This window comes from Ornithodoros turicata, chromosome 6, assembly GCF_037126465.1.
Source record: "Ornithodoros turicata isolate Travis chromosome 6, ASM3712646v1, whole genome shotgun sequence".
NCBI lineage: Eukaryota > Metazoa > Arthropoda > Arachnida > Ixodida > Argasidae > Ornithodoros > Ornithodoros turicata.
The window spans coordinates 43,039,405-43,062,327 of NC_088206.1; the positions used below are offsets into that span (position 1 = coordinate 43,039,405).

A 22,923-nucleotide genomic window follows, 5' to 3' on the forward strand; every position below is an offset into this window, starting at 1 on the left:
TAGTGCATAGTGTCCGATATATCGGACGCTACATATCATTTGTTTTTCAGAATAAAAAATCGAAAATTGACTTGTTCCGTGTAATTTCTATACAATTACGTCATGCCTCAACACTTGAGCCAGACATATCAACAATTCAACTCTATGCACTAATGGGTCTGTAAGGGCAATAGACATCCTGCTTTCACATTTATCATGTGTGGGCCGGCGGACGTTCTTGGCCATCTGTTGCTCAATCGTCGAATCACTAATTACCTAAAAATCGTTGCTTAACCAGTTAATTATAAAACCTACGAAGTTGTCCTAATGAGAACATCTGTTCATTTCGGCCACCTGATATGTAGCTGTTTTCAGAACAAAAATCCGTCCGGTAGATCGTCTGCAAACAATTTATGAAGGAACACCATTTTTTTCTTTTTTCTTCATTGCACATCTTCGCAGATGCGTCTGTCTCAGAGACGACACTGTGCTGTTCTCCGCTGTGTGTTAAATCTTTGACCGCACATTGTCTTGGATTAGCAGTGACGTTTGCCTCCCCTGCCCATGCATGTCGGACGTTGGTTTTTATTGTTGCAATTGTTCTCAGTCCATGCACACCACTAGGTTGCTTTTCTGTCTTGATAATGAAGGTGGTAGCACACCCTGTGCCACGTGATAAGAGCAGCACTGATGTAGTGGCCAGGTGGGTCAAGCTGCCGTTAAATCAGCGTCAAACAGCGGAGGCTGCCATCTTGTGGAACGCAGTTGCCAGACCCGGAAACCCGAAGTTCGCCCGTTACGGCGGCACAAAACGCCGCTGTTGTCTTTATGCCATCTTTCCTTAAACAAAGGAATTTATTGAAAAATGATGCAGTAAACAGGTAAAAATTAGTAACAACTAACCCATGTTGTCTTTGACAATCTTAGCGATTGTTGTAACGCTCGCATTGTAACGCATGCACAAGCTAGAATGACACTTTCGGTTTCGTGGTTGCGGGTTTTGGCGTGCTACAAATCTATCATATGCAGGCACATCTGGAACTACATGTTGAACGAAAATATTTCTGAAATGTTTTTGATATATTTGCAAAGGAGGGGGAGGATGGAATGTTAAACACTCCGCATTGCAATGCTGCTAATGGTAAAACCTAATTGATAAATGCAGACGTCCAAAGATCACGAAATGTGACCACACCTCGATGGCATAATCCTGATGTAAAGCCTCCATGGACCAGAAGGGAAGGCATAGCAAAAAAAGAAAAACAGAAGACATCTACCAAAATGTTACAGATCAATGACTCGATGCTTCCTCTTTTCCTCTATCGTGATTATCAAGCAGCTCATCTCTAAGGTACAACGGTGACGAACCCTCACAGCACACTGGTGAGTAGCCTGCCCTCTTCCTGCACCAAAACGAGTAGCCTACACTAAGCGTATATTGGTATGATGGTTGACCACAGTGGGAACAGCATACTTCTGCTTATGGAAAGCAGTCTCGATATTGCTTATCCCTCCTTATTGGAGAAAATCTTCTTCACTGTGTTGATCATACATACTGGCAAAGCGCATATGTTGCTTTGCAACCACTTGTCACCTGTGCATTTTAGATCTTCGCATAGAGACAACACTTTGAAAGTGCACAAGTGAGATATTTTACTGAAGGCGCAGTGCACGTGATTTCAAAGTTCCTCGGAACGACGTGCCATTCAGACACACGTAACGATCATGGCACAGGACAGAGCTCAGGCCAGATATGTTGTACACGTCCATACATAAACAAATTTTACTTCAAAACAATAAGTAGTTACGTCCAGCAAAGTAATGCCACTATGTGTGCACATATTTTGTGTACGCAGTTACGGTGTTCCACATTTCACTTCCATCAAGCATGAAGTGTTTGTGTGGAAAAGGCAGCAATCATATGGGTGGGTGAATATGAATTTTGCATATATTAGTAACGTGTAATACAAACGATTTACTTATCTTTTACTGCTGCACAGATTTCTTAATTGTATGCATGCCTCGACTCATGTGAAAGCAAAGCAAACAAATTTTGTTAAGAAATCAATAATCAGTGATCTACAACAAAGTAAACTTCATTTGTGCATATGCTTTGTGAACGTAATCACTGTTTCACATCTTACGTCTAATATAGCTAAAACGACAAAGCCCCCTGTGCAGGAAAAGACGAGAACGGAACACAAAAAAGACGAGGACACCACACTGAAGTGCCAACCAAAGAATTTTTATTTTGAGAAAGGAAGCCTTAAATATATAAGAACCCTCCTCTCCCTCTTTATTCGCTCTCGTGTTGGACTTCCTGTTTACACCACCATCCCAGTCAACATCGATATGTAGGATCTACGTTAACAAAACGTTGAATGTTCTACAGTAGCACTGTAGAATCTATGTCAGCAAACAACATAGATTTTGCGTAGAAAATGTCGCGTTGTACAATAGCAGGATCAACAGTGATTTTGCTACAAAATTTCTACGTATACCAACTTTGTTTTCACATTGATTCAGCATTCGAGATATGTCTCTTTTCTACGTTGTTTCCCTGTACACCTTTCTACATTTTTTCTATGTTGCCATTCAGTACACCTTTCTACGTTTGTTCGACGTTGCCCTTCAGCACACGTTTATACATTTTCTTTGCATGGTTCAATAGAACTCTCTACATTTCTTCACATGCACTGAGGTATGGTACTGCAAATGTTGCGGTGAATCACATCGTCCCATTGTAATTAATGTATAGTTCTTGTTCTACATTTCTTCATTAGAATGTTTCTGTAAGGTTAATTGCATGTTATGTTCTTGACACACCATCTATAATGTGTGATTGGACATTCATGAAGAAAATCAATGATGTTTTTATGCGCGTTTATTTATGTACAAGATTCAGAATATTTTGTGTCAGGGGAGTTCATGTGAATCCTCGGCTGCCTTCTTCTCATACATCTTGAAAGTCAGTCACATCAGCATTGTCACCCCTGGAATATATAATTATCTGTTTCATATGTACAGCTCAAGCAACTACCACATATATCATGATGACGATGATAATGATTGGGATTTTAATTGCGCAGCATGTACTCTGGCCGTAATGCGCCAATTCATCTGTAGAATGGATGACTACAAAGTTACCACCTCACTGAAACATGATGCAAGAAGATAGACTCAGTGAACTCAGTCAGTGTGAACTTGTAAAAACCACGAGGTGACTAACTTAACAAGTGCACGTAAAATGCTCAACAGCTATAGAGAGCTAAATGACATTTATAGGCGGTGAATAGCACAACACTACATGTAAGCTCTTATGTCAACACCCAAGATGAACCAGACAAGGCAGCACAGGAAGCCCCTTATAATGACTTACCGCTGCCTCTTTTTTACCACCGCTGGTGCAAACCTGAAGAAGTTCCGCGCTACAGTTGCGATTTCTGTGTCCCCGGCTGACGGAAATAGCTTGCTGACACAAGCTGAAAAGTGAGATACCTATTTTAGCGAAAAATCATATAATGGCTTTCATATTCTGTGACACTGAATATGACTTCAAAGTACGAGAATAATTTCCTGCTTGTGACAAGTACGCACTCGGAAAGCAGAGCTCGAAGCTCATATCGGAAGCAACGCAGGATTTTTCTGAGAGGAGGGCCCCTTATGAGGCAGCACATGCAGTGTGTATTGAGTATCTGCCCGCTAGACTCTATGTTAAAGTTGGGAATTTTGAGGGTGTCAGGACCCCAGGAGCTCCGCCCCTCCCTCCAGATCTGCCCCTAATAGCAAGCCGCTGCCCAGTCATGAAACTAATGATAGTAGCATTTTAACCCTTTCAATTGTTTTTTATTAAAGCTAAGAAAGCCTGAGTCCGGGCACGAAACAAACCACACAGAGGGCCTCCAACTTCTTCGTTCTTTGCATATCTAATACAAATTTTGGCACAGGCGATGCATGCATAGCCACGTACGACTCTGAGTGCTGTTGTGGGAAGCAATGTGCTTGTGAAAGTGCTTTGATCCAATAACATGGAGTTATGTGGAACAACTGGAGCTAAACATCACTTATTTTGGTGTAAAAGCATCGCTGTCACTGAAGTATGTTTCCAATAGATATTCTTAGAACAGCAAAGTGAAATGCAGACGGAACATTGCTGTATGTAATCTAAAGAGTTACTTGTGCCACTGAATACTACTGCCCCTACATACTAAATTAAGTCCATGAACTGACGGCATAATCTGCAAGAAGAAAATGAAAAGAATAATAAGACTCATGCAATAAATTACGATGTTTCTCGTCAGTTCAGTGTTTTGATAGATGCGCGTCCTGATCGCAACTACCACATTTGATGACTGGCTACAATTCTGAAACATACGTGGTGCTTATTTCTTTAGGAAAAGTCAGTGCGCTGACCATGCAACAGATCGGACATTTTCAGTGACTTGAAAGTCCGTTTGTCCGCATTTTTCCTGAGTAGCAGATTACACCCGCTACGTCCAACGTCATTATTTTTCGCAGGACGTTTCCAGGGTGCACTCTGCCACAGATGACCCGCCAGTTGTCCACAAGTGACTGACCTGTTAGAAAAGAGATGTCTCACGTAGGTGTCCAAGTTTCTTACCATATGTGAATGAACTTAGCGTCATTGTGTTGAAGAAGAAGCAACATACAAATGCGTCAAAGTTTTCTTGAGTCACCAGGCATGTTTCTACCGCCTCCAGATCATCATCTCCTGTCACTGGGAGGATTTTCAGAGCAGCAGGGGGTGGTGGAACTGTGTTTAGCTCCTCCTGCTGCTTCTGCAGTTGCTGCACAATTTCCTTGATTTGATTCATATCTTTCTTAACAACTTTCATATCGTCCACAATGCCCTTGAGTTGATGCATGATCTTTCTGAACATGCCTGAAATGAGAGATATATGAAAACGTCATATAAAACATCTCATAAATGCTCTGTACCAGGCCTCTTTGAACTAACAATATCACTCCCAAGTGAAGCATATAACACACCACACAGAACACTACGGTACAGTAGACCAGGAGATAAATGGGATAGATGTTTCCAACTGAGAGAGTCCTGTTCTCAACGGTGTCAAAATTGAGGAAATATGCCGTTTGAAAAACAACGTACAGAAAGGTGTTTTGCAAAATCTAAGGATCTATTATTTCCTGAGAAAGGAAGCATCTATGACCACTGCTGTATGAATACAAAACACCGACTTAAAGGCTGTGAAATATGTAGCTGGGAGTAAGGATGCATACACTTTTGCTGCTCTTGCGTTTAAAATATTACACACGAAAAAACTCTAAATGTTCGGTCATCTGATTAGACGCCACACAAGTTAAAGCAGTGAAACGTAATGCCAGCAATATCTTCTATCGTCGACAGTAGCAATCTAATTGAAGGCTCATTTACGCAGCATTGCTTATTCATCCTGATGACATAGACTTCTTGCATTTCTGTTCGAATCTTGGTGTTAGCCTTTCCTGTAACTGTATGTATCCTTGGATGTAGGAGAACATCCACAATTATGACAGTGGTCAAATGTACTGCCGGAGAAGTCGCGTGATCACGAAAACTTATACTAGCACACCATCCAGTTTAGTGAAACGTAATTCCACAGCTAACAGTAAAGCAGTACGCAACCCTGATGCTGCAATCAACATATGTATGTGTGTACTGCATTTCTGTTAGCTGTTGAATGATAGAGGGTGGTGTGTTAATACAAGCTTTCACAAGCGTGTGACTTCCATAAACATCAGGGCAGGATATCTGGCCATCCCTTGCCGTAATTGTAGATGTTCTGCTGTACATTCAAGCACAATATGATTGCAGGTAAAGCCAACACTCATATTCAGCGTTCTAATTCAGGAAGCCTATACTTCATCAGGATGAATCAGCAATGCTATGGACTTGTGCAGTTTCACGCAGTTATGTGGGACATTTAAATAGTTGTTTTCCGTGTAGGTGAAGCCATTCCAGTCAAGAGCGCAGCAAAAGTGTGTATGTTTTCCCTCTCTCTTCGGTGGTTTCAGGGGCTACCATACGATCCTGTCAAACATCTACCAACCACAGCCCCGGGTGCACACTTTTGTGTAATTTGAAAATTACCTTAGTAGTTGTTTATGACTTTCATGTCATTGCAGGGAATAATATAATGTGTTAGTACGAGTAGAGCAACCCTCAAGCCTAAATAAGATGCTTTCAAAGCCCGTGAGTTAACGATACATCGCAGCCCTGTTCTTAAGACTTGAAAAACTAATTTATCACACCATTAGCAACACAATACTTACGGTGGTTGATCCTCGCACACTCTCCACTTTCTATACTCGTCTTGGGGGCTGTGTCAAACAAAGCCTAAAATCAGTTTCAGCAATTGTGTATCTGCCTTTAAATTAAGTGAATTTTAAACACAAAATTGGTATGTGCGATATACCATAAAATAAGACTAACTTTGAAAGGGGGAGCTGCAAAATTGTCCTGGATGTGGCTGCACGTATCAAATCTAATCGAAGTATAATTAGCACCTATTAACTGTAGTTTAGTGACAGTTACACCTTGGGGTATCTTATTGACTATGCTTTTATTTTGTAAACGAGGAGTCCAGTTCCACAAAAACGTCTCAGATGCTCCGGTACAGCATCAGGCTTAAAGCATTCTAACCACAGTCGCCCCATTGTATAATATCTTATCATACACATGCCGCGGAATTCAGGTCCCGCAGGATACTTCCCAAATAATCCACCAGGCGGATTCGCTAATTATTTACACCGCGAAATTTACACTTCTACAGTGCATGGCACTTGACTACGCCGATTCTTCACAGAACAGATAAAACCAGGGTGTCGAACCGAACCCGAACCTGAACCGAAAACCGTACCCGAACCGCTATTTTTGCCGTAACCGAACCCGAACCGAAATTTTCATGACACTGTTGAACCCGAACCGGAGCAGAACCGTAAAAAATAATAGCGGTAACCGGTTCGCAACAAAACGGTTCGCACATAAAAGAAGTCAGCATAAGAGTTCCTCTCTATCCCCGAACGAAGACACATTGGTATCATCATCACGCGCCTATATCATAAATTTCAGAAATGTTCACCTAGCAGTCAGACGACGACGTATAGTAAGTATACTTTCAGCGTCTTTTTAACATGTTGAAGCGCAGTTGTCCTTGTGAGTGCCGCGGCTAGCGCCCCACGCACGCGGTGCGGCGTCTACCCTTCAGAGACCAGGTGCCACGCGGACGAATGAAACACGAATGGAGTAGGCCAGTTATATAGCTCTACAGGACGAATATGTGATCAAATAAGCGCCCAAGATTTCCCTTTACACGTGAGCAGCACAAATTAAACAAGTAAGAAACATGAGAAGTGGAGAAGGAGCGTAAGCAGAACGGTGCCTGTTTGATTGGTCGTGCTTTGAAAAGTAAATGTGGTTCTGCTTATTGGTAGCGCAGTTGTATCGTCGTGACATATTGCCGTTGTGTTGTGGATTAACAAGTACACTGCTGTGAGCTCGGACAGAGTAAGGCTTGCAGGCTTATTTTCGACATGCTTCAGTACGGTTTCAGATCGATTCACGCTGCGAAGGCAGTGTGCCGGCAAGTACTGTCGTCTATGACACGCTGTCCATCTTATTAAGCTTCCTTTAAGTGTATCTTGCTGACACTGTGCGTGTGAAAAAAGATATTTTGGGAACAGAAAGTAGCAGGACTACACCGCTTCAACAGCGTGAACTCTAGTTGCAATAAGTGTTCATCATTTCTCATTTCTCTCACTAAAGGGCTACCTCACCGCTAGAGACGTCAATGCAGACAACAGCAGTAAGCTATTAGCCACGCATTTCCTGATAAAAGCAGTTTTATGGAACATATATAACGGAAGCGTTGAACCGGTTCGGGGCTGCGAACCGGTTTGCGAACCGGTTCGATTTCTGGCCTGGCCGAACCGGAACTGAACCGGAACGAAATCAAAACAACGCGAACCCGAACCCGAACCGAACCCGTATTTTTTTGCGGTTCGACACCCTGGATAAAACAAAACGTGGATTTCTAATCCTACAGATATCCTCTTCTTTTTGGTGAGAGCAGAACGCGGGCAGCCATTGCAGTCCGTGGGTGTACTGAGGCAGCTCCTCTGCTTCAGTTGTTTACTCTTACAATATTACTTCACAGATATTCTATCAACACGATTCTTTTTAAGTACACGGGGCCGTACGCAGTTGAGAAGGTAAAAAATAAGCCCTCAGTGAAAAAGCCGCAAAGGAACGCATGAGCAAAGAGGGGCAGATGCGAACAAGGGATGGAAATACAAACTTTGTGCAGGTCACATTTGTGTGGCCAAGCTCAGGCCTTGTTCAGATCATCCACAATAGGGAGCCTAATCCACACTACCTTCCCTTCTTCTATACAAATCTAAGTGGCCAAATAAAGCAAACCCTCTCCTTGTTGTCAAGCGAGAACAACATGATCTGTAACAAGTAACTTACGTGATATTTGGTCCTCCGAAACACTATGGCAAATCTGAGCACAGAACTGTGAACGCGGCACGTTGAACGTTGACGATGTTCTGATCCCGTCGTTCCCGAAAGCTCCTGTCACGTATCCTTGTGTCCTTGAAGTTTTTGGCGGCAGCTTTGCAGCCGACCCTACAGGGTTGTTCCGACCGCCCAGCGGCAACATCAAGGGTCAGTAAAGCGGCAAGTAGCATATGGGATGAGAGGGGCGGTGACTTGTACGAACGGGCGATGGGAATTGATGTTATGAGGCAGAAACACAGATGAAAGCACAACACACAAAGCCTCAAGTGCTTAAGAATAATGAAAGAAGGAAATCTAGCCATGTCGGTGACTTCGTTCTTTCATTGTACGAACACTTCAGGGACATTCGAAGGATAAGTTTCGAAGCATCCGAAGGCGAAGGGACATTCGAGCGGAGCCGGTTATAGGAACGTAGAATGCACTGTATTTTCAGTTATTGCTTTATGTTATCCTGCCTCGTGTGTTTCGCCCACCTGCGTGATTGTTGTGTATGTCTACACGCGAGTAGTGAAAACTGAAGCACTTCGTATGTGTTTTGAAAAGTGCATATATTCGTTGTGGCCCTGGGAGAGTGTGAAAGGTCAGCACACGGCAGGTCCCACCCTTCGCATAATGACGCAATTGGAAACCATGATTTCATAGGGAAATACGGTGAACAAACCATTGAAAGAATTGTAAAATATGTGTCGAAACTGGATCGTGTTCAGGAATGGATACTTTGTAAGAAAGAAAAGTTTGCACTAAAGCTGCCATCACTTTTCGTTCATGGCAGACCTTTCTCGCACCCAAAGTCCTGTTTCACTTTCAATTATGCTCCGGTAGCACTAATCGCATGAGATTGGTCAAGCAGGTGTTCTTATATCTCCAAACGGGAGTGAATAACAAAAGGAACGAAAATGGATGGTAGCACGGGAAATAGCTGCCACTCACCTGATATGTTTCAGTGACGAAAAACAAATGACAGGCGGAAGCTCGAGCTGTCAAGCCCGTGAGCAAAATGAGAGAACACTCTTAAGAACACCCGTAGCAACACTCTTCGATGCCACGATGAGCTGGAAAATGATCTGTGAAGGCGATCAACATACGGAACCAGAAATTTCGAATGACTAATGTAGAAGTTTTATTTTTTTTTTCGCGTGGAAATATGTTTTGGCGTTTTCCCATGCAAGTTCTCCAGTATATGTTCGTTTATATATGGTGGATCTACAGGCAATTGTCGGCAGTCGCGAAATTCAAGTTCCCGGGAATCACTTCTCCGACCAACTTCAGCGAAAAAAGCGAAAATATGTTGAAAAAAAAAACGAGAGGAGAGACGTATGTGGAGCCAGCACAAAAGCTTTATATTAGATACTTCGTTGCGATTATGTGCAAGAAACCAAAGGGAAGGAAGAACAAAAACAGCAGTTATACCTGATCACGTGATAGGGACGTTCTTTATTCTATAGGAGTAGCATGCTACCTTTCTATTGTGGAGGAATGGAGAACTATGAACGCAAATCCAGCGGACTGGAACAGTACAAATTGAATCGTGATGCTGGTATATCGTACGTTCGTTACGAGCGCCCTGCCTCACGATGTGCCACGCGGCACGTTGCTCGGAGGTGGACGTGTGACGCGAGCAGATTTCGTAGGGAATTGTGCCGGCACGCTTGTTATCGTCTGGGGAAAACCAGACACTCAGCACTGCTGGCGGTAAGATCCAAACCCGTCTCACCCATCGTCCCTGGCGCGAGTAACAAGCGCTTAGCCCAGTAGACAATGCCACTACCACTCCCTCCCCCCAATCTTCTTTTTCGTTCTTTCCTTTTCAGGCATTTTAATGTGGGCTATGATATTTACAACACATGGCCATGCTGCTGGTGAAAAACCGAAGCAATTCTGTTCAGGTCGTCTGGCACTTTTGCACACATTCCGCAGTTTTCCGCACTAATCTTTTTGTTTTGTGTGTGTGTGTGTGTATGTGTGTGAAATCTTTTCAGCATTTGAGAGACGCCGAAAGTTGGCAGCTACTCACACCAAGTTAATTTTGAAAGAAAGGACTGTTTATTACAAACTACAATTTACAGCACATTCGCGCACTTCGTTTAACGCTACAAGTAGTAGATCACTACTTAACGTTCACTCCGACAGCAAGCTGCTCCTTCTTTTGGTTGACAGTATAGATCTTGGAGAACGCGCGCAATAAGTTATGCTTGGCGCTGGAATCATTACCCTGACGTAGAGGTTAGTGGATACAGCGCAGTACAATCCACGTGAGAAGCAAGCTATGGATAAAAGCAAGTTGGCACTCCGGAGGAAAACAGGAGTCTGTTTGGGAACCGACATTTTCGACACGTAGCACCTGATTTAGCATTTCATTCGGCGGGTGTTTTTCGGCATATTCCGCAAATCCCGTAAATGCGGAGCCTGAGCCATCAGTTGCGGAGCGAAGTGAGAAATCATTTTTTGACCGGCAACAAATGCTTATGCTGCGCGCGTCGTTCTCGTTGTTATGAAGCAGCTGAAACACTTGTGTTATCATGGCGTGTCGCACAGAAATAATAATAATAAAAAAGAATGAAACAGAGACAATGAAATAATAGCCGTTCAAGATAGGGAACAATCTAAAATAAACTCCGACAACATGGTATCAAGCTGTGCGTGTAAAACATACGACTAAGAAGAAATAGTGGTGCTCATTCGTAAATATTGTCACCGATATCACCGATCGCGTTGTTTGCTGACAAGGTTCACGTTGGAGTTGTTATTTGTTCGTTTGTTTGTTGTTTTCTTTCTTTCTTTTTTACTTAATTCTCTTGTCTGTTTGGTGCCACAGACTTTGGACAAATTGGTGGGCGGATTATTCTACGACTGTGAGAACATGAATTAAACAAATCGAATTATTCAGCCCACTCCGAACTGGTGAAACATTTAGCTGGCTACACAAACAGGTTCACTCTGTATTGAAAACGGAGAAGTTCTCCTCCAAGACACGATAGTTCCCGCATTCTCTTCAAAATTCACCAACATTGCGACCATCTGATGTGTGGTTTCCCACGTATGGCCACATTGACTTGTTGATAAATGCTTTGAAGTGTCTTCTTAGAGTTGGTTAATGAGTCACTCGTTCAACTTTCTTTCGCGTTAAGTCTACAAATCCATACATCTCCACATCTATATCCGTCGTCCTTGCCGGAAGGCTTTCTGAGTGGGTTATTCTTTCATCGGCCGGGTCGCCCACTGCTGATCCCCAACCTGTTGCCGCCAAGACGCGGAACCCTGCGGCGGGACTCTCTTTTGGGAGCCTCTCCACCACGATACGTTTTTGGAGCCGCACACATGCCTGCAGTACGTATGGCGCGAGTGTGCTGGCCGCTTCAAAAGTACAAGTACTGCTTACGAGGTCAATAAAACCGAATCTTGGTCACTCGAAATACACAAAATTATTTATACTTCGATTCTGATACAAATAAAGAAAAGTATACTCCCTCCCTCCCCTGATACAAATATGAGATACAGTTAACCGCTTGAAATAGAATTGACCTAGATTACATGAAGGGGAATTGACACGTCCATTCCACTGATCAGTGACCGCAGTGCTGCTTTAAATGCAATAGACATCAAAAGTAAAAAGAGTGCATTAGTGGCACGCAAAACCTGTGGGTCAATTTAATGCACGTACTGACTATTGGCACGCAATAACTCACAATTGGAGATACCATACGGTATCATTTGTCATAAAAAAGCGGATCTTGATTTTGATCACGCTAAAATGAGACATTGAATCATTTTGTACGGCGGGAAGTTAGAATGTTCCGACACACTTGCGCTTTTTGGTGCTTACTGAAGGTGTAGCCTAAACACGAGAAAATAATTACCTCATCACCTTGAGCAGAGCATTCGAATACATGAACATTAAAGTTACTAATCGGCGCTTGTTATTTGCGTGTACATGAGTTGATAATTATATATGTCAATGCAATGTGTAATCGCGTATTATGTTACGCAAATGATGCGTCAAAATAGGAAAGTTGAAAAGTAATAAAAACAGCAAAACATAGTGTACCTCTTTAGCTGACCAGATGTGTCATGTGTGAACAATACGAGCATCGGAGGGCGAAGCATGTAAGCTTCCATACATTGTACGAAGGCTTGGTGAATGAGTTACTATGAAAAATGGGAAGGAACGAGGGCAATGCTTTCAAGTTTCATGTTAAATTGTGTGAATAGAAAATAGCGCGGCATTTTTGCTCAGCGGACACTTTTTCTGTTCCCAGGTCTGGCTAGTTGTTGTCTGAGATATATAGACTACAAAAAGTTGAACACCAGATAAATAGCATATATAAAGGAAAAAAAAGCAGCCGCGTGGCATACTTCACAAACTGGCACACAGCATATTTCAGTTGCAGGCGATAGCCAAAAAGCCGGCAATACTATAACTATGAATGCGGCATCCAGTCGAGAAAAATAATTTGGAGGGGCTGCCGAACCTTACATGGAAGAGAGATTGTTTCTCTAGTTTTTCTTTTCCGAATGCACTTGGAGGCACGACTTCGGGAGGGGTTCGAACACCCTACGGCACTCCCGCCCCCTGAGTGAGAGTGACAACAGAACAACAAACGATCACAGCCGGGGCGCACAGAGTGCTTGGGTAGTGGGGAGGACTTTATCGCACTTCACGCTGTCACGTGGCATCACAATGATGTCCCATGAGCGGCGTCAAAAACGTCTTACCCGTCGTCACAGAATCATTGTACGTGTGAGCTTTCCTATCGGCGGAAAACGTTCGGCCGTTCTTATTGACATACGTTCTTGGAACGTACTTACTGAGACAGCATGTGCTACGCTCAGCAAAAGGGAACCTCATCTCGCCAGCTCCAACGAAAACGGAAGAAACGTGTTGATGGTCACATTCGGGAAGTGTATGGCACCGCCACATCTGATGAAGACGACATATTGGGAGGCCGGTGAGTTCTTGAAACTGACAGGTCTTCCATAACCACCTTTCTTTGTACTCCTACAAGACAATTTTGTTAATCTGATATTCGAATATCGCGCAGTCAGAGCCCCGCCGTCACGTGATCAAAGTGTAACACATCAACAAATCATTTGCAGTCACCAGAGCGTTCTTGTGTGTTAAAAATAGTGTCATTCCCGAGGAGAACTCGAGACGAACGTGCCCGCAGCGATTTTATAAATACATATCGCGCGCTTTTTGTGAAAAGTGAACTGAAAATCTCTCACAGGCTTACTGAAGTGTACGTAAGTGTAAGTGTACTGAATTGTACGTAATGGGCAAATTAGTTTTGGGTATGTCTCTGCAAATGAAGTTTGTCATAGCAATGTGGTGTCTCCTGTTATAAAGACCTGAGTATTTTGGCTTTTATTTATTTGTTGTAGAAAATTTGCGGGGTATAAGTCCGGTGATACTTCTGTGAAAATCCGGGGCGTAATCGGGTAAAAATGCGTTTGTCCCAGCGCTCCCACTCAAATTCGGTTGTCACAGTATACGCTTCTGCGCTTGCTTCAGAAATGCTTGTTGGGGAACTTCACAGATCAGCGGAGTCTTTTCTACGGATATTGGTCCATGACCGTGAAAGCCGTATCCAGTATATAATACCGCGGCATTCCTTTAGCAGGCGTCACCATTCGAAAGTTGGCTTCACCTCATTATCTAAACTATTTGCGAAGGCAAGGCAGGCTGCCACAGCCGCACTAAACTAACCTAAAACTATACCAACCAGTTTATGATATCTTGGGGTAGTTTAGTGATAGGTTATGTTAGGTTTGTGCGGATGTGACAGCTAGCCTCGCCTTTCGAAATCCGTTTCGAAACTAACCTTTCCAAATTTTACCAGTCCTTTAATTTCAATTGCATGCAACATCGTATTGCATGTTAAGCCTGCGTAGTAAGCTGATAAGTTATGAATTTTAGGATATGTCGCCTTTATTTAGGCGCTTAAAATGTTGGTGCCGGCTCCCCCTGTCCCCCACTCCTTCCTGCTGTCCTCTCTCCGTCTGTCCACATCTGTACACCGCTCATAGCCACTGTTGCTTCGCGGCGCTAACATGCAATAAAAAAAAAGTTGGTGCCGGCAAATTGCAAGTGGGCTTCACCTCATGCTTCTGAGCCTTAAGTGAAGCAGTCGTTAAGGCATCAATCCAACCACAGCCACGCGGTAAAATGGTTTGCGTCGGATAATCGGATTAAATCCGATTTATACCTGCTGCTCACTTAGGTTATGCCGCGGTTATCTGGTATTTACTTCACGTAACGGGGTATATCTCAAACAATTCATATGCCCAATAATTATAAAAGGTATTATGACACATATGGACACAGCGACATGTTCGTTACGATGAGGTGCAGTCGGTCACATTGACGAGGACTCGCTGTTCATGCCATAATAGAAAAAAAAAGACCCCTCATGCGTCTCACCTGAAGCTTATACTGTTACAGGAGCGTTCAAGTTCGCTTCGCGGCACAACTAGCGACACCGTCTGTGCACGAGCATCATATGCTCATGATAAGTAACAGTAAAGTCGGTTCCTAATAGGCGCATTCTGTTTTTTTTTCTTTTTGTCTTCAGTGTTGTCGAGCCTGATAACGACCATTCTTCTGAGGTATCTGGGGAGGATGTGTGCGTATACGTGTTGACAAGAAACTTGCCACTCCTGTGCATTCTACTGCAATCTCTGTCTGCGCCTGACCAGATAAGTGCATGCACCTGGTCAACAAATTCAGTTCCATATTGTACCATGTTTAACAGCAGCTGTGTTGCATGTGTCAGTCTTCTCCTACATTTTATTTGCAGTGTCCATGAGGCTATTGCACGTCCATGGGAGGATTCTGCTAATGATCTGTAAGTACACACTTAAATGTGAGTGAGCCATTTTCATTGCCTGCATATGGACTATGTTGCAGTTCTCATGTCCATCTCTTGTTCTATAGCATATTTCTCTGAGAGTAAGGACCCGTTTTTTCCACAAAAACAGTATTCACAACCGCATCATGTACATAGAATGGCTTCTTTTCCAGCTAAATAATAATACATATTGTACAACTACATTTGTAACCCCCACCCTATTCTAAAGGTTTACATTATTGTTGCCTTGCAGTTATAGCAGTCCCACGCCAATGGAGTGGTCAGAAGCATCCTATCCTATCCTAGAAGTAGAAGCTGCCTATACCTTTTACCAGTGTTTATTCTCTATTTCATGTCATTGCCCTTGTTTCGAATCTGACATGCAGTTAATATGGGACTTGGACGAAGCATTGAGTGGGTCTGATGTGGATTCTCCAACATACCCAGATGAGTTGTAAGTATCACTTGCTTTATGTTCCTCGTGGCAGCATTTTTCATAACTTTGAGGGCAGATAAGATGTAGTATACATGGAGGTTGACACAGGACGTTTCTATATGTATGGGTTTTCTAACTATCTGACGTCAATTGCATTTCATCATACCGGAAAAGAATGGGACTTCGTCATAACAAGCTGTGTCCCCAGTTCACGTTCTTTTCTATTTTATTTTTTCCTTTTGCTACCATTAAATAAGGTCTCTTTGGTATAACTTGTATTCTCATTTTCATACACATGCTATACGAGCACGCCGTATTTGTTGTACCACTGCACGCGTCGTTGCACGCACTGTTGTACATCTGCGTCCACGTGCCATCATAACCATCACATTCTGACTCGCAAGCTTCACGCTAGACGGAACGCGACGGTTCATGCTGCTGTGACATCATTCAGACCTCATATCCCCAAATTCATAGTCGACCAGACGGCACCCAAAGTGCCTCCATGGACGTTGCCATCGCCGCCTGTCACTGTCTCCATCCCCGGCCTCAAGAACAACAAAAAGAAGTATCCTGATTTTGTTCTTAGGCAACTTGCCCTTGACTTCATCGAGGCTCAATACCGCAACAGTACCGCTGCATACACGGACGGATCGTCGACCAGTGATACTTCATCTAGAGCCTTTGCCATTCCATCAAAGTCTGTTACACGTGGGTGTCGTCTATCTCACCGTACCTCATCGCCATCCGCTGAACTTTATGCTATCTTGTTATTCTTGACATATGCGGAAGACTGTGAACCGCGGCACTGGGTAATTTACACAGACTCCAAAGCAGCTCTCCTGTGCATTAAAAACATGGGCATCCGCGGTTCCCTTGACGCAGTGGTGATAGACATCCTGTGCGCCCTGAAGTCCCTACAAGATCGCTCCCACTACGTTGCCTTTCAGTGGGTTCCAGGGCATTGCGGAATAACTGGGGACCACGAGGCCGACGCTGCCGCTGCCGCTGCACACCAACAACGACCTTCTATGCCCATTATACCCTTGAGAGGAGACAGAAGATCCCTCCTCAGGCATTTGTCCGATTCCTGGTCTACCCTACAGTGGCAACACGGCATTCCAACTATGTCCTCTTTGGGAAATGTAGACCCAACGCTGTCATACCAGCTGCCTGCAAAGCTTCCTCGTCCTCGGAAGTCACTCATCCACAGGCTACGTCTGAATGTGGCCTTCACTCTGTCCTATCGATACCAGCTAGGCTGTGAGGCTAGCCCTATGTGCAACGAGTGTGGCGTACTTGCCAACGTTGAGCATATACTCCTCCGCTGCCGGACCTATGTCAGCGAGAGGCGTATACTGCAGTCAGAGCTTGCCACCCTTGGCTGCCGCCCCTTCAACTTGTCGACCATCCTCGGCCCTTGGGACACCGCGGCCGACTCCAGGGCGGCCTTACATCACGTGGTTGACTTCTTTGAGGCGACAGGCCTAAAGGACTCATTATGACCCCAGCAGCACCCTCGGACATTCCCACCATCACGATCACGTCCAGCATCGTCATCGCCACTTCGATCATTCCCGTCATCTCTCATCGTCATTACTCATCCTTGTCACCACTCATATTAGACCCCTAGCTATGGGGTAGCGTTCCACTCCTAGAGTGGAAAACCTCCCCCTTCATCATCACAATATATATGTTGTTGTTGTTGTACCACATTCTACCATTTATTTAGTAGACAGTTCCATGAAGATGGTTATGTTTTGACAGAAAACTATGCTTGTTTTATAGGAACACGGAGAATAGAGGTGCTGAGTCAGCTACCATGCAGGCAACACTTTCTGTGCAGCTTACAGTGTGGGCTATCCAAGTTGGAATTCCATTGCAACACCTGTCAAGCTTGTTAAAAATTCTTCACAACTACCACCCTGATCTGCCACTTGACGGACGAACCCTGCTGTCAACACCAAAATCTGTACGCTTGGAGCAGATGTGCGGTGGGGAGTTCGTCTACTTCGGAATTTTGCGTGGAATCCAAAAGCTATTAGAAGCCAGGCTTGTCAGATCAAACTTGCTTAGCCGCCAGGTAAACATTGATGGTCTGCCGTTAAATCGAAGCAGGAACGTAAGCCTTTGGCCCATACTTATCGCTGTAAGGGAATGTCTTCCTCTGAGGCCCTTCCCAGCCGCAGTCTATTGTGGACTTGCAAAGCCTGAGTGTGTTGGCACATTCTTTGCCAGATTTGTTTTGGAAATGAAGACCCTTACCAGTGAGGGTTTCACGTACCGTGGGAAGTCGTATACGGTAGCTTTTCACTGACTTGTGTGCGACACACCTGCACGCGCTTTTGTGAAATGCATCAAGGGTCACACAGGCTACAGCGCCTGTGAAAGATGTGCAGTTAAAGGGGAATATTATCCAGAAGGCAAGAAGGTTATTTACAGAGATCAAACTGCTATTAAACGAACCAGACACAGCTTTAATCTTCAAACAAATTCTGCACACCATAATGGAAAATCGCCACTTTTCAACCTGGGAATTGACTTGGTTTCTCAGGTACCACTAGATAGCATGCATGTAGTGTACTTTGGTGTTGTTAAGAAAATCGTTACTAGCTTTTGGCTTGCAACAAGTGTAACGAAAACAAAGTTATCCCACAGCGCGAGGCGCATGATCTCTGAAAGGCTTCTAAACATGAAAACACATATTCCTCGTGAATTTAACAGAAAGCCGAGGGCACTAGTGGAGTGCGCATGTGGAAGGCCACGGAATGGAGGCAGTTTCTTTTGTATGCAGGCCCTGTAGTACTTAAAAAAATAGTTGAAGAAAACATATATGAACATTTTCTGACCTTGAACATTGCAGTTTCATTGCTGAATAGGCCATATGCAACCACCGAAATGCTAGACCTTGCTGAATCATTGTTATATCGCTTTGTTTCCCATGGTACAGTCTATGGCAAAGGAATCTATGTTCTCAACTTCCACTCTCTAATACATATAACGGATGATGTACGCTAATTTGGCATGCTTGATAGTTTCTCCTGCTTCCCGTTTGAAAATTGCTTACAAAAGCTGAAGCAGCTACTTCGGTCCCCTCACAAGCCGCTGTCCCAGCTGTTGTTCCCAACAGATTGTTCGAAGCACATGCACTCTTAATGAACAAGCCTAACTTGCCACCTTTCAGTTTAAAGTACAGACATCACAGTGGACCTGTACAAAGTGGGGAATCTGATGCGGAACAATACAAGAGAATTCAATTTCAGGGATTCTGTCTGATTGCTGGTTCCAACTCCGATTCTACAGTACAGCTCACTAATGGAAGTATTGCGGTTGTCAAAAACATAGTGAGGTCAAGAGGAAAAGTTTCAGTCATAGTTCAATCATTCCGTCGTCTCGAAAATTTTTACACTGTTCCGGTGCCGTCATCGAGGATAGGTGTATACCTTGTTAGTGAGTTGCAGTCTAGCTATTTGTGCTGGTGTATTGAAGAATTGAACTGTAAAATGGTTCGCTTTCCTGTCGGAAGTAATTTCTTAGCAATCCCTCTTTTGCACAATAATGATGGTACTTCTTATAACAGTACGGATTTTTAACTAAACATATTTTACTAAAAGTTCTAATTAGCATCGAAAAGAGCATATACTGCCAGATCGGCTACACCTGCATGAAAGTGTAGTGTGTCTCGCAGCAGGGTTAGGTTTATATCGCAGTACTTCAAGTATAAGAACTCTGGAGTCCAACATGTTTTGTCGTATTTGTCGTATGAGAGAGTCTTTTGAAGTTAATTAATATGTAGAGCTATAGAGACTCAGTGATCAGTGATCAAACGTACTGCGAGCGTGAGTGTGTTGGCATTGGATCGAATTTGTTCGCAACATACTGTACTTACTGGATTACGAGTTCATTGTTAAAATCGATGTTTTGAAGGTGGAACATACATGAAAAACAAGCACCACAAACTGTCATGTACCGAATATTTCACTGTTGTTGTATCATTAGAGGTGGAAGTTGCTGAGAAAAGTACAGGTATCCAGGATAAGAGGAAAATGTACAACATTATCTACAATAGGAAGATGTATGATGTACATGTGTGTACATGGCAATAGGTGCACAATGCAATATGGCACATGTGCAATAGGGAGATGTATAATATTAGAGAAATGTGTCTTTCACTTCAAGTTAAGCTTTGCACGCCTTCAAAGATAGAGTCCATCTGTGTGCTCAGGCTTTCCCAAAGGGTCGCTTGCAATATTTATGAAGGCCGGGTTTCTGCTTTCAGTAAGATTTTAAACATACTTATATACTCTTGTCTCGTATGTAACATTGTAGGTTGTGTAATTAGCAACTAATACCTTGCAAGCAAACGCATGCAAGTTGCTAGGGACACTGTTGGAAAAGGTTAGCGCTCTCGAGAGGGAGGTCAAGTCCGTACGAGCGGAAAATGGTGCCCTGTTTGTGCATCTTTCACACAACACGGAACTTCTTCGAAGGTACATGTCGCAGTCAGCCACCGTCGAAGACGCTGTTAAGACGCCGTGTGACAGATACGCGGGAGTACTAATTCATGGTGCTGCTGCTTCGTCGACATCCACCACAGCTTCTCCGACAAGCTTGACTCGTTTTGCACCGATGGTACCGCCGGCGGAAGAAATGGTTGGTCAGCGTGGTAGTCAACGTCGCATCGCACGGCAGCTTCCCAACGCGGTGGCTACTAATGATCGGAACAAGTTTCCAGATCAGTCAGGGAGTATAGATACTTCGAAGGGGCCAGTGGACGATGAAGGGTTTCGTATGATCCTACCGAGACGGCGCGTCCAGCCATCGATCGGCTCATCCAAAGACAGTAAGTTGCGAGCTGTGGCAAAACCTCCGCGGGAGAAAGCCATCTTTGTATCCAGGCTGCATCCCTCGACCTCTAGTGAAGACCTGTCTGAGGTCGTATCAAACGCATTGAACAACGAGCAGTTTACATGTACCAAGCTGCCCGCGAGGCATGCGTCATACGCTTCATTCCACATATCGGTACAGGAGGCTGATTTTGATAGGCTTCTTTCCACCATTGTATGGCCTGAATGCTGCCTTTTTAGGCCTTTCCTTGGGCGGCTTCGCTTTGGTGCCAAAATTAATGTCGACAATCTGACGTCTGATACGACACGTGTTGACGGCGCCCCTTTAGGTTGCTAAATATCAATGCGAGGAGTGTTGTCAACAAGGTGGCAGAGCTGGAGTCAATATCACTTGCGTTCGATCCTGACATACAGTAGTGACTGAAACTTGGTTGAACGAAAGCATTCAAGATAACGACATCTTTCCTGATGGATTCAGCGTTTTCCGCCGTGACCGTGGTTCACGTGGAGGCGGTGTAGCCATACTTGTTAAGGAGTGCTTTTCTGCATCAGTTGTTGAACATGACCACGGGCGCGAGATGGTTTGGGTTGCTGTAAAGAGTCACACTTGTTCGATTTTGGTGGGAGGATTCTACAGGTGCCCTCGAGCAAGTACAGATGTACTTCATGAATTGTCCCACTTTCTCGACACGAAATCTAAGGAATTTCCACCTGTGATTTTGGCTGGTGACTTCAACCTCCCGCTAATAGACTGGAAAAACATGTTGCCTGCAGCTGGATGTGAACACTGTCGGCTCTTAACTGATATCGCTTTTGATAACAACTTATCGCAGGTGGTAGATGCTCCCACGCGTAGGGCCAATGATGGCGAGTAGTTGATTTACCTCGTTTTCTTATCTCACGCTGCAGCAAATACGCTAATTGATCGCAGACGGAATATCTGACCACGATGCAGTTGTTTGCACATTGAACATGTCAATTAACTGGGGGACAAATACTGGGACCAACAAATATCGTGATTTCAGCAGGGCAAGTGATACTGATGTTGTGGACATGCTGGAAGAACCTTTTGACCGATTTGTTGTGCTTTGTGAGGATATCGCAGTCTCTGTTGACAAAAGGTGGCTTTTCTTTAAGGATTTGGCCCTGGAGTGCATCGAAAAGTTTGTGCCTTTGCGCACAGTGAAGCGGAAGAAGCGTAATCCTTGGGTAACGCGTGAGATTTTACAGTTGAAACGTAAAATAAATAGGATAGAAAGGTTCCATCCAGGTTCCCTCCACTCACGGTACTGCGTCAAAAATTGCGTTCACTAGTACGCCGTTCTCGTTTCCACTTCTTTAATGTTACTATGCACAACTTTCTTAAACATAATCCAAGACGGTTCTGGCGTCATCTGGTTAAAAAGGACAATAAGATTAAAGAGATTAAACTCAGTGAGGTGGCAGTTGTCGACGGCGCGAGAATCTCGGATGAATTCAACGGGTGGTTTGCCTCTGTGTACACCAACGACGACTGTACAGAAACGCCTTTCTCTTCTACCTGCTTTGGTCTGAGCGATGTCGAAGTGTTCACAGAGGGTGTCTTAGATAGGCTCCTCCGGCTGGACACGAAGAAGGCGTGTGGTCCAGACGGGATACCCAATGCTTTTTTACAGCGGTATGCAGAGTGGTGTTCAAAGTTTCTTTGTGTCGTTTACCAATCCAGTTTAAGATCGGATGAAATCCCGTCTGACTGGAAGGTAGCCAAAGCGGTACCAATATTTAAAAGCGGTGGTAAATCAAACATTACTAACTACATAGATGGGTAGAAATCCAGCGAACCGGTAGAGATGTAGGAAGGGAGTTGCCTCAGGACAGAAGCCGCCGATATTTCGAACAGAGACTGTTCTTCTTCTGGGCACCGTCCTCATCATTGGCATGGTATTTAAAGGGTTAGGTGTGACGTGTTTAAAGGTTCATGCGAATTGTGGGTCAACAGCCCGGAGGGAAGAAAGGTCCGTACGGGTTTTTACGGCGGGAGTGAATGGCTGCTTTGTTAGAGTGTGGAGGGGATTATGTGAACGTAGTGATCTAGGCTACAGACCGGTTGCAGAAAAATGGAAGGCTCACGAACACGTGGACGAAACGGGACAACAGGCAAGAATTCGCAAGCATAGCGAAAGATAAGGAGGTTAGTGGTTACGTGGGGAAAATTCCAGAACGAGCAATTTTTTTTTTTAATATATATCTGTAATACAAAGTTGTGGCATGCAATAAAGAGAGCAGAAAGCAGTG

At 44.0% G+C, this 22,923-nt stretch overlaps 1 long non-coding RNA gene across 1 annotated transcript; it reads left to right on the plus strand.

The window, feature by feature from the left end:
* The first annotated feature begins 15,185 nt into the window (after nt 1-15,185).
* Nucleotides 15,186-21,366, plus strand: LOC135397927 (uncharacterized). The gene is made up of 3 exons (XR_010423889.1): nt 15,186-15,363; nt 15,620-15,820; nt 17,591-21,366. It is a non-coding gene; the product is annotated as an uncharacterized LOC135397927 (long non-coding RNA).
* Nucleotides 21,367-22,923: the final 1,557 nt, after the last annotated feature.